The sequence below is a fragment of the Arvicola amphibius genome, chromosome 6 (genome assembly GCF_903992535.2).
Source record: "Arvicola amphibius chromosome 6, mArvAmp1.2, whole genome shotgun sequence".
Lineage (NCBI taxonomy): Eukaryota > Metazoa > Chordata > Mammalia > Rodentia > Cricetidae > Arvicola > Arvicola amphibius.
This window is the reverse complement of record NC_052052.2, coordinates 114,719,349-114,732,840: the sequence shown is the minus strand read 5'-3', so window position 1 is coordinate 114,732,840 and position 13,492 is coordinate 114,719,349. Positions and strand designations below refer to the sequence as shown.

General features: G+C 38.7%; 1 long non-coding RNA gene across 2 annotated transcripts in view; it reads left to right on the top strand.

The window, feature by feature from the left end:
- The window catches only part of LOC121677218, a 132,544-nt gene that overhangs the window by 92,085 nt on the left and 26,967 nt on the right, over window positions 1-13,492 (top strand). The gene's annotated exons all lie outside the window — the stretch shown is intronic.

Here is a 13,492-nt window from a genome sequence, read left to right as displayed (position 1 = left end):
TTAGTTGCTTTTTAACCTCTACGTTTTATTACAGCTACAGAAATCAATCTAGGATAAGTTCTACCGGGAAGTACAACCCATAATGAACTTCTATGCATGAGGAAGTGAGTCACCAGCAGCCTTCAGTCACAATGAATGAATCAGACTTGTGCTTCTGAAAGGACAAATTAGCAAGGGAACTGAGGGAGACAGAATCAAGAAGTTACATTGTGAGGTAGTCTCTTTAAGTCAGCAAAGAAACAGTAAACCCTCAAACTGAGGTTGCATCAGTGGGATGCAATCAAGAGAGATGATTTGCTTAATGAAAAATCCCTGTCATTTGAAGATATAGTGAAGTAACATGGAGAAAATGAATTCAGATTATACCTAGATTTCCACCTTGAGACACTCAATGGATGATATTACTGTTCACTAAGATACAAGATAGATAGATATAGGTAAGCTGAAGAGACGATGGGCCCAGAAGTAGGGAATTGAGATACTTTCAGATGATTTTGTCCATTAGTGTTAATTACCATTTCTTTTATCAACTATACTGGGATTTGAACCCAGGACTTTATGAATCCTAGACAAACACTTTACCACTTAACTATATCCCAACATTGTCTATTAAAATTTGGGAATTGGTTGATGTCAGTGACTGAGCAATATGGTACTACCAGTGCTAGTAAAATAAAATAAAATAATTTTATGTAACTCCATTAATAAAGTCAAGATCACTGACTTTATAATCTATGCACCTTTCAAGGGTTTAAACCCCATGTCTGTTACATATGTAAGTCTGAGTCTGCACTGAATCTTCTCCAGTCTCTTCTAGATGTTGAAGTTTTCCACTCAGTCATTGGAACACAATCTTGTGACTTGACTGCCCTGCCTGTGCTGGTCTGCTAAGGGGATTAGTCTGATGGAATGTGAAAAGCTGATGCTGATTTACTCTTGACTCTGTTTCATTGCCAGTTTGATAGGATGATATCTATCATCAATCCTCCACATTTCCTGTAGCTCTTCTAGTAAAGTGATCCCAAACACATCATATTATCTTTACCCTGTTTATTTTATATGATACCTGTGTGGTACATATTAATCATTACTATGATCTATAAATATATTTTCTAGTTTGTCCTTTTTTATCTCTGTGTGGTCTCTACTCTTCATTTCCTCTGTCTATTCTAGAAATAGGAACTTTCTGACATTTTATTTCTTCAGTGATGATTTTTTTCTCCTTCTTTCCCATTGCTACTACTTTACTTTCCCCCTCTTTGTTCCTCATTCTTTATCCTCTCTTTTCCTCCACATCTTGTTTTTTCTCATTTTCCTTCCTTTCTTCTTCATCCTTCTTCTTCTCTTTCTTTCCTTTATTTCTCCCTTTCTTCCTCATCTATCTATCTATCTATCTATCTATCTATCTATCTATCTATCTATCTATCTATCTATCTCTATCTATCTATCTATCCATCCATCTATCTCTATCTATCTATCTATCTATCTATCTATCTATCTATCTATCTATCTATCTATCTATCCATCTACGTATCTTTTCTCTTAATCTAAGTTTTCAATAATAAGACAATTCTATTAATTACTAGATGGAATTTACTACTGTATTCCACATTTAGTACATGTATATGGCTTTAATTTATCCATGAACATATATTAACAAACTCATAATGCCATATTTCCATAATCCTAAAATCTCCCTATTACTTATAGCATAAAAGCTATTGAAGAGGTAAAAAATCTCTACAAAACATAAAGCCATCCTGTATTTTTAAATTGGTAGGCTAATATTCTTTAAAAGAGTATCTCAACTGATGTGGGAGGGTCTTCTGTTTGAGTTGATTTCATTGGTTAATAGGGAAACTGCCTGGCTCATTTGATAGGCCGGCCCTTAGGTGGGTGGAGTAGACAGAACAGAATGCTGGGAAGTTAGTCAGACCGCTGTGCCTCTCCTCAGGGAGACAGATGCGATGAAGCTCCAGCCCAAGATGGACGTATGCTAGAATCTTCCCGGTAAGGCACACTTTGTGGTGCTACAAGGATTATTAGATATGGGTTAATCAAGATGTGAGTAAGAGGCTGAAAATAATGGGCCAGGCAGTGTTTAAATGAATACAGTTTGTGTGTTGTTATTTCAGGTGTAAAGCTAGCCATGTGGGAGCCGAGCGGCACGAAAAGCAGGCCTGCCAGCAGCTCCTTACTACAGAATGGCGCCCATGTGGATAACTGCATCCACAGAAAGCCTGATAAAGTTTGGGAAAAAATAAAGCATGTTTTCTTGGTGGCAGCAATTTCTTGGGTTTGGCTCTGCTTGCTAGAGACAAGCAAGCACTCTCACCTAAGAGAGGCTTCCTGACTCAGCTTTAACTGCAAAACTCTGCAGCTCTTTAAGAGGTCCTGCCACCAAACACTTAAGTGGTGTTAATGAAAAACTGACTGCGTGCTTTTCAGTTTTCAGCCGTAGCAGGAAAAAAACTGTACCATTTTAAAATGCTGTCTTTCTGGGCGGTCCTGACTATGGGCTTTTGATTGTTAACACCGTTGCAGGGACCTTGAAACGCCATAGAGTTGTGGTGATAAACACGGCTACGGCCGGTACCTCTGCCATGAGGCTGGAAAGCTAAGGAATCTTCACTACACTCACCAAAAACAATTTACAGATTCAATGGCATCCCAATCAAAACCCTTGCCTTTTCAGAACTGGTACTACCTATGGATACCTAAGCAATGCAAATGCCCTGGCACATATCTGAGAATGAATACATGGTTTTAAAAGTGGGGTCCTACCATGAATCCAGATTTCAACCCCCATGAAGGCCATCCAGTGTTTCATAAAGTTCAGGCCTTTTAGGCTTATTGAACCCGTTAAAAGTGTTTGAATATGGGAATACCTCTAGCAACCTAAGAGGTTAAATCTGGTTTAAGGCCTCTGTAGAAATTGGATATCCACACTGGAAGCGCTTCAGACATTGAGGGCACCGGAAGTAGGATAGAGCTCTGCCCATGGGAGCAGTGAGAAAGCTGCCAGAAGCATGGATGCCTCATTTTAGAACCACTGTTCCTTGGCTAATGGCTTCCTATATCATAGCCCTCTGTGACAAACTTCAGAAAGCTATGTAGATGAGGTGACTCATAAAGATTAAGTAGTGCTTCTAACAAACACTCCATGACTGTCATATCACAAAACTGGTGCAGTGTGACAAGCTCTCTTCCTTCCTGCCGATGACTCGAAAGGCCGCTTAAACTTTACCCCACTTTACCCAAAGGAAGCTGAGGTTTTTCTGGTTTTTAAACTTCAGATATTTGAGAGTTGAACCATAAAAGTTAACTCCCATCACTTTGGGAAACATTTTATTTCATTCAAGCTATGGACAAAAGACAAAACACGTGCCAAAGACCTTGGTAGAAAAGAACACATGCTGAGAATTAGAATATTGTTTCTATTTGTGCTGTTGAAAGTCAAGGTCATTCCTGTTCTGGCTCTAGGAACGCTGCCTGGGTTGTGAGCTAGCTACGGGAGGTACCTCTTACCTGGTCTTAACCTTCTTTGTAACTGAAGCAGTCTTAGTTTACTCCCAGAATTATAATAGCTCTAACCTTGCACCCTGAACTTAGAACTAGGTGGTCTTTGTCCAAGAACAGAGGGCCATGAATGTGAAATCTACTACAGTCTCTATTTAACCTACTTTTTGGCATTTTTTTTTCAGTTTTTTAATGGGGTAAACCCATTTACTTTCTCTTATTTTCATTCTTATTGTTTTGAGACAAGTTTCCTCACTATGTAGCAGAATATATACTTGAACTTCGGGTCCTCCTGCCTCCATTTTCAAAGTACTGAGATTACAGATGTGTACTACCATGTCGGGTTTTACACATGAGTCCACAGCTTTATTCACATCGGGCAAGCACTCTACTGGCTAAATTGCATCCCCATATCCTGGATTTAAAATGTATTAGCCAATAACATTACATACATTTCTAAGGTGATGAAGCTATTAGGGACCACTCATCTCCTGAACATATTTTAACACCCTGTCAACCTGAAACTCCATCCCGTTTGCCACAGGAAGCAATCACTTCATTCACTCTGTGAGTCTGATTAGTTTAAATACTTCACAATGAAAGTATACAACATTTTACTTTAAAATATCGTATTACATTTAATTTTAGGGTGTGCATCCGGAGGGGGTGCCTGCTCATGCTTAGTCCTCTGAAAGAGGAGCAAGTGCTCTTAACACTTCTCTAGCTCTCAAATCACTAAATCTTAAGGATTTAAAATATTTTGTCAGCTGATCTTTGCAAATTATTCATTTTTTACAAACATGAAAATGAAATAATTTAGAGTGGTCCATGATATTCATAGATTTATACATTGGGCAATACAACTGAAGAAAAATAATTTCTATGAATAGTGCCTTTTAGTTGTAAATAACTTGAAGTTGTTCATTTATAATCAAGTAAAATAAAATCAGTTCAGCTCAATGAAGTCCTAAAAACACTGAGAAAGATGATATAATTAATAATTTGAGTCATATTTTTGAAGAAAAATTAGAATATAATTCTTTGATTGTTGAAAGTGTACTGTTTATTTTGTTACATTAGTAAAAAAAAAAAAAAACAATATACTCTGTCATGTATTCAAAGTGGCCCAAGGTTGAGAAATCTACAGAAAATTCTACCATAGAAAATGATAAAGAAGAATGTTTTATAATAATGAAGCTTATTGTATCAGTTTCTTTCCTCATTGCTCTCAACAAATACCTAACAGAAAGCAACTTCCTTGTGGGGTTGGGGGTTGGGGATTGAGGGGAGGGTTGGGGTCACAGTTCACACTAAACAGTCCATTATGAAGGGAAGGTAAAGGAGCCAGAATAACTAGATCCATGACATTGACCAGGAAACAAAGAATGAGGAATGACAGTGTTATTTGAGTTTCTCCTTTCCACTTTTTTCTTTTCTTTTCTTTTCTTTTCTTTTTTTTTTTTTTTTTTTTTTTGGTTTTTCGAGACAGGGTTTCTCTGCAGCTTTTTTAGAGCCTGTCCTGGAACTAGCTCTTGTAGACCAGGCTGGCCTCGAACTCACAGAGATCCGCCTGCCTCTGCGTCCCGAGTGCTGGGATTAAAGGCGTGCACCACCACTGCCCGGCTCTCCTTTCCACTTTTATATTTGGTCTTGGACTCCAGCCCAATGATGTCAGCTACATTCAGAAGAAGAATAAGACTTCTCTCCTCTCTGAAAACTCCCTCACAAACACACAAAGAGAGATATGCCTCCTGGGTGATTCTAACCCAACCCCCAAGCTGATAATAAGAATTAATAACCACCTTTATTAATACTAACCACATTTACAACTTAGTTATTTATGGGAAGATGGCTACACGAATGAATTTAGATACTAGTTTCCCCAGAGAACTCTTACAACCCACTTACCTGTAAATGGTTGGATCCACCTGCTAGAAACCATAACTTCCACTTGTGAGCTTTTGTGGGAATATTTCATAAACAGACTGTAATGCTTGCTTCAATTTCTCTATATGCTAAAACAAAATTGTTTTATTTACCAAAGAGTAAAAGACTGATTCAAAATTGGAGTTGTCACTTCCATCCTTGATGTTGCTCGAGTTTATATCGTACGATGTTAGTAATCAAGCAACAAACAATGATGTTTTATAGATTGACTTAATGGCTCAAAATCAACACCCACCACTCAGCCTTATTTACACTCCACTTCTGTTTATCAAAGCACTGTCCTCTCTTCTGCATACACTGTGGTAGCTTACTGGGTTTTCTTGGGTCAATATGAAAAAGCACTTATGAGAATTAGTTTGCCTAAATCTTAATAAAATTCAGAATTTTGATGTAGCCTATTGAAAAGTTAATGCAATGTAAGTAATTGAGGACATTCTGAAGAACAAGAAAGGGGAATTTGTCTTCAAATATTTAAGGATTACTCATATGAAGATGAGTTTAAGGTCAAACTCCCTCAGCAGTGAAGGATAAAGAAGCCAAAGCACAGAATGCCTTGGCTTGAGTCCTTGTTGCCTCTTATAAACCATCTATATTTTATCAGCTCATGTCCTCTCCAAACTTTATTTTTTTGGGGTTTTATAAAATAAAAATAAAAAAGATTCCTTCCCCCCTCTCTTCTAGGCATGGTGAAACATACTCATAATCACAGCATGTGACAAGTGGAGGCAAGACGACAGGGAGTTCAATGCCATCCTTGATGATATCATGAGTTTGGATCAGACAGGGCTACATGAGATTCCATCTGAAAAAAAAAGTAGGTGGAGGACTGGAGAGACAGCTCAGTGGTTAAGAGCACTGGCTGATGTGCCACAGGACATGGGTTTGGTTCCCAGCACCCATATGTGGCTGGCAACATTCTGTAACTTCAGTTGTAAGGCGATCTCAAGTCATTCAGGCGTTCCACAGACACATCGCACACATACATGCAGGCAGTAAACAGGCAAACACATAAAGTAAGATTAAATTAAAAATTCCTACCTCAAGGCACTGATGAAATGATGCTTTTAAAATTCGAACATAATCAATATGTACTTATGTAGGCCAGAATTTGACTGCCTTATCTTTCTCATCTGTGTTGAATATTTGTTCAGTCTTTCATGTGCCCACCCAGATCATTTTGCTTCCTGGAACAAATGTCTGGAACTCCTCAAGTCACTGAGACAGCCATGTGCTCCTATGGTTTCTTGCTCCACTGCAGCTGGGAAGATAGTAGAGAATACATCCTTTGTTTCGCCTGCAACAGTTTCTTTTTCTTTTGAAGTTACTTGTTTCCAACTGGAAAAGAGAGTCTGGCACAGTTAGTTAACTGTGGGCAACAGTGGATGTGTTTGCTGGTCCATAGTTATTCAAACAACTGTGCATTTGGTCTTTTGCAAAGCACGGTCATGTTCTGGTATTTATTATCTGAATAGGAGTAAAATATAATGTGTTTCCCAGGAAGCTTACAATCCCCGAGTAAACAAACAACAACACAAACCAGACATTTAGAGAAATAAATATGCTGACTGGTGTACTGAGTGACATATGTTGCTGATAAAACTGATTTCAAAGTGAGTAACATGATGGTATCAATGAATTCTGGTGGAAAATATTGGCAAAGGCTTTGTGGGGAAGTGTGATGCTTCATTCAGATTTGAAATCACCCCAAGGGTTTTCATAAATGGGGAAAACAAAGGTTTTTTTTTGCTAAGATTCCTCCAATACTCTAGCTGAATCTGGTGCTCACTCCTTTCTACTTTTCTCAAAGGCCAGTTGAGTCCTCTGTCCCTCTGTGTAGGGGATGGCGGTTTCATTTCCAGACTACCCGGTTCCTGAAAGGCAGAACTTCCTAAGTGGCTTGTCTTTGCCTCTCTTCCACTCAAACATAAGTTTCGAGTCTTATGCACGAAGTTATGAATCTTGTGTCTTCTTTCCCAAAGCAACCATTGTAAGAAAATAATATTAAAGAAATGGGATGGAAACTACACATTAAACTGAATATGGGCGAAGGACTAGGGAGAGATCAGTAACCTTGAATGTCATTAAATCGGGGTCAAATCTCACTGTAAGATGCTTGGAAATGTACATATGATTATAAGGAGATTTGTGAATTTTCTCTGGTGTACTCTTTTGGTCCTCTTAGGGAGTTTCTGCTTGACATGAGCAGAACGCCAATGAGTTTTGCAATCTTTATTTTTTTTTAAACTGGTCAAAGATGTTGACTCTGTATTTGTGCAACATATTCAACTTGTATGAAGCTTGACTGACAATGGTAGATTTCTGCTTAAGCAGGCACATGCGTTCATGGTGAAACCACACTGGACAATGGGAGTAGAATATTCTATAACATCTGCAAAGGGATTTGAAGAGGGGAGATCTGGGAATGCAAAAATATTAGGGCCTTCTCCTTTATACAAATTCAGATATTAAAGGAAATGGGACACAAAGTTTAAAATAGGAGCTCACTGACAAGATTAAAAATAGAGATGAACAAATATGCATTGAGGAGAAAAAATTAATGTCTTCAAATATTTCATTTAGTAAAACATTTGAGAAATTAAATTATTTTACTTAATCCAAAAATACATAAACTTTTTTTTTAAGTTGTGGCAGATTGACTAGTGGCCACCTTAAACATCATCTCCTAAAACAAGGAATATATAATATATATTATACATTCTTTTATATATACATATATATCTTTATTTAATATATAGTATATATTAATATATATGCTTTTATTTGGAGATAACTATTCTTTTAATGTGGGCATACTTCTTATTTATTAGGATTGGTTATGGTTGTCATCAGATCCAAAGGGAACTAGCAAGAAATAAATGAGCACATGAAAGCAGAAACTAGAGTGATGTGTCAAGCGATAAAGGGTGTCCCCAGGATCTCAGCGAAAGACAAAGCCTCAGGTGTGCTTTGAAGAATACTCATGGGCTATATAGAGACAGACTTGTTCAGATCCTGGTTTGGAGCTTCTGACTTATAGGGCAATGAAAGACTGGTGTGAGAAGTCCTTATGTATATGTGTTGTTTTTATTGGTTAATAGATAAAGATGCTGTTTAGGCCAGTGGCTTAGCAGAATAGAGCTTGGCAGAGAAAACTAAACTGAATGCTGGAAGAAAAAAGGTGGAGTCAGAGAGATGCCATGTAACTGCCAGAGGGGAAAGATACAAGCTGTCAGCTGGAACCTTGCTGGTAGGCCACAAACCTCGTGGTAAAATATAAAATAATAGAAATGGGTTAATTTAATATGTAAGAGATTGCTAGGAATGTGCTATAGTGATTGGCCAAGCAGTGATTTAATTAATATAGTTTTGGTGTGGTTATTTGGGAGTCTGGAAAGTCAAGAACAAACAAGCAGCTTCTTACAACAAGAGACTAAATCTGTATTATTTCATGAGTTAATTTTCTTGTCATAAAATACCTAACAAAGGCAACTAATGGAAAGAAAGAGTTATGTTGACTCACTGTCTAAGGCAATGTATTCTCTCATAGTGGTGCTTAGCTATGTCAGTTTGGCACAATCTAGAATCATCTGGCAAGCGAGTCTCAATGATGAATTGTCTACTATATCAGATTGGCCTATAGGCATGATTATGGAGAATGATCTTGATTGCCTAGATAGAGATAGAAAGACCCACCCCACTGTGGGTGGACCATTCCCTAGGCAGAGGATTATAAACTGCTAAGAATGGAGAAAGTGAACTGAACACTGGAATCCATGAATTAATTCATTGCCATTAACTGTAGGTGTAATGTGACAGGTTATTCTCAAGCACCGTGAGCTGAAATATATTTTTACTCCCCTAAATTGCTTTTATTTGGAACATTTTATCACAGCAATAGGAAATAAAACTAAAGCAGTGGGAATTGCATGTATGACTTCCTCCAGTGACTTCCTCACTTATCAATGGGTTAAGAAGGCAGAGTAGACATGGGGCATGGCTACAACTTCCAAGACTCATCCTCCAGAGGCCCACTTCAGCTACTGTGGCCCCATACCTAATCCTCAGAGTCACATTACCTGAAGAGCAAGTGTTTAAACATGTGAACCTTTGAGAAACAGTGCACATATAAACTATAACATTCACTATCACTTGGGGGAAAATTGTTATAGAAACCCTAGGAACTTAACACAGAGACTATATTTTACCAAGTTTTTTGTTTGTTTGTTTTTTCAGTATAGGGTCTCACTGTGTAGCTCTGGCTGTCCTGGAACTCACTCTGTAGACCAGGCTGGCATCACACTCACAGAAATCTGAATGCCTCTGCTTCCCAAGTGCTGGGATTACAGGTGTATCCCACTAGGCCCAGTGAGTTTGGGTCTTCCAAACTAAAGATTTTAATAGCACTGAGAATCACAATATTAAATGGAGTATTTGAAAAAGATTTATTTATTTAGGTTTTGTTTTGTGTTTAGGAGTGTTTGCCTTGTTTGTATGAGAATCATGTGTGTGAAGAGCCAGTGGAGGTCACAAGAGGGCATTGTGTCTTCCAGAACTGGAGCTGCAGACAGTTATGAGTGGCCACATAGGTGCCATGAATCAAGCCTAGGTCCTCTGGAAGAGCAGCAAGTGCTCTTCATCACTGAGTCATCAGTCCAGCCCTTCAAGTGGAGTTTTGAGCCTGAGGAGGTAAACAGAAGGACACCTACTAGCAAGAACAGCATCTTGAGAGATTCTTGGGGCCCCTATCCCCAGCAGTGAAAAATGAGCAAACAATTTATGTGGGTGGAGGACTTGACCAGCCAAAGAGTGGAAAGAGAGATCGTTGGTTTAGAAGGGGGAAGCTCACTTAGACAAAGAACTACAAGCAGCTAAGTAATACTGAAAGTAAGAGAAATAGTCTTCTCTAGGGAAGAGCCCACTGTTCCCTATCAGTTATCCAAAACCAAATGATCTGCCCTAGAATCATATACATACAAGTAATGTTGTACAGACTGAGCAGGTTGTATATATATTTAGAAGAAGAGACAATGAATTTGAAATAGCATAAGGGGGATGCATGGAAGAGGTTGAAGGGAGGAAAGAGAATAGAAAGATTATGCAATTATATTAGTTTCAAAAATTTAAAAATTATAACAAACAATTAACAATTTTTGTTGTTGAAAAGAGTTTTTTAGACTGTGGAGCTTCCTGCTGCAAACTCCGTTTTAAAAAAGGGCTTCATCTTAAGCCATATAATGATCTCAGCTCCAGAAATATGCTGTGATAGTGGAATTTGAACAGATAACCTAAGAAACCACCAATTAAGGTGCAGGGCCATAAAATTTAATGATGTCCAGATGTTCCTGTGGGGCATCCTATCCTTAAAGATACCTTGTCAGTAATTTATGGCTCTGTTAGAGTTTCTGCACTCAAAAACTGACCAGTGGTTTCAGACACTACCTTACCCTGTGCCCTCCTTACCCAATCCCAAGACCAAGTGTCATGAACTCCCCATTTGCAGCTTTTTCCCCTTTAAAAGTTCTCTCCTCCTCGAGCTCGTTGCCATAATTTTCTCAATGTGCTAGGGCACTGAAAAAGGGTGTTCTAAACTCAGGTTTGTAAAATAAAGACCCTCATGTACTTTACATCAGAATCCTGTTCAAAGGATTTGGCGGGGGGCGTTTCATAGCCATAGGCATAACACTGCAAGTTGTAGAGAGGTCTCAGGATTGTAGGTCTTAGAGTCATCGCCTGTTTTGGTGAGGTAGACTTTCTGATAATATATATGATTTTGAGTTATCTCTGTTTCTTATAAGTAACTCCTCCCTCATACTGCTGTTAATAATCACAATAAACTACTCCTCAATTCACACAATTGGACTTTTGTGCAATTGTTATTTTGGTCTATTGTGAGTCCCTTTATGGGGTGCATTGACATGTGTGGGTTACAACTTCTCAGGAAAATCTACTATACAACAAATGCTCAACAGCTCAGGGCTTTAGATGCACATAGGCAAGGAAAGCCTGCCTTCTAAAAGGCATAATTTTGCTAAGCTGTATGTGTGTGTGCCAGTCAGTTCACGGTGCAAGCATTTTGGGGTAAAATATCAAATGCCTTGGTTAATTTTTCTTCTGAGTGTACCACCATATTGCCATTTAAAATTTGTTCTGAAAATTTAAAGCATAGTTGGGGGTATGGATATTTGCATGACTTTGATCTCAGTTTATGAGAGTATTCACTTATGAAAATGGCACATATTTAATCTTCAGTTCAATTCAGCTCATCCCTAAGTTGTGCAGTGAATGTCAGTGAACTGGTATTCTATGTGATATTTTATTTTGTTTGCTTGACGTACTGGAGATGGGACTCCTACCTTAAGCATGTTTGTGCATGCTCTCTATAACAGAGCTACACCATAGTCCTTGAAATATTTTACATTAAAAATCAATTTTTCTCCTGCGGTCTAGGGATTTTTCTTCTAAGTGGTCCGGCTGTGCATCACTTGGGCTCAGAAGGCGCTTACTGCTAAAGCTGATAACACAGGCTGGCCTTCATGGATAGGAGGAGGTAACTGTAACTAGCAATGATGTCTCTGCTGTGGTGACTTTGTGTATTTTATATAGAGTGAGTTGCTTAAAGACTTTCACTGACAAAGGCATTTGAATTTTTTTAAGTGATTAAAATTACATTTTTCTGTTATAGTAGCCACAACTGGGTTGTGCTAAGACAGCTGGGACCAGCTGATGAGACAGCAAACAAAAGCCCAAGGTGTTAATTGAAACTTCTGTTACTGTGACAAACATGGCTGAAAGCAACTTAGGGGACTAAAGGATTTCCTTGGTTTAATTTATACTTCAAAATCACAGTCTATATTAGGGAGGTCAAGACAGGAACCCAAGCAAGAATGTAAGGGCATAGGATGCCCAGGAGCTGAAGTTGTAGGCTGTTGTGAGCTGCACTGTGTAGGGGCTAGGTACTGAACTTGGGTTCTCTCTAAAAACAGTATGCACTCTTAATGGCTACATCATCTCTCTATCTCCTAGATTTGAATTTAAGTCAACTTGGGGCTGAGAGTTCAACATTCCTTGTTTTTGCTTTTATTCATGTTATGCACATAGCAGTGTCTAGCTACCCTGCCCGTCTCCTTCCTTTAAGCCTCCTCCTTCTTCCTTTCTTTCCCTTTGAGTAACATAAAAATAAAAGATGACAGGAGCTCTGCTGGTAAGTTTTTGTTAGGTTGACACAAGTTAGTTTCATCTGGGAAGAAGGAACCTCAGTTGAAAAAAATGCCACAATAAGACTGACCTGTAATCAAGTCTGTAGCATTTATTTTTTGGTTAATGACTGATGCGGGAGGGCATGGTTCACTATGGGTGGTACGACCCCTGGGATGTTGGTCCTGTGTTATATAAGAAAGCAGGTTTAACAGCCATGGCGAGCAAGCCAGTAAGCAGCATTTTCCCATGGCTTCTGCTTTAATTCCTACCTCCAGGTACTTAAGCTTGCCTTGAGCTCCCGTTCTGACTTTGCTTCCTGATAGACTGTGATTGGGACATTCAAGTAAGCCAAATAAAGTCTTTCCTTTCCAAATTGCTCTAGGTCATGGTACTTTATCATTGTAACCAAAGCCAAATGGATAGGACCCTATAAAATATTGAAGATACAATACAGACATAACTCTGACAGACAAAGTATACGGCGTGATGAGAATGAGATTTAGATTTTTCCATCATGAGGAGATATTTATTAGACAGGACTCTAGAATAACAAAAGTGATAGAATGAATCTACACACACACACACACACACACACACACACACACACACTCACTCACACACAGGTACACAGGTTTACAGAACAAGTTTACAGGTTGGGGTCCAGCTACTCCAACTATGGCTCTCATCTACCAATATCAATCCAGCAGTCATTCAGTCCAGGAGCCTGAATGTCTCAGTGATCTTCAGTATACGCCAGAGACTGGAAATAGCAGGTTTTAATGCCGGTGAAGGAAGGGCCTTGACTGAACAGAAAGCAAAGAACAAAATC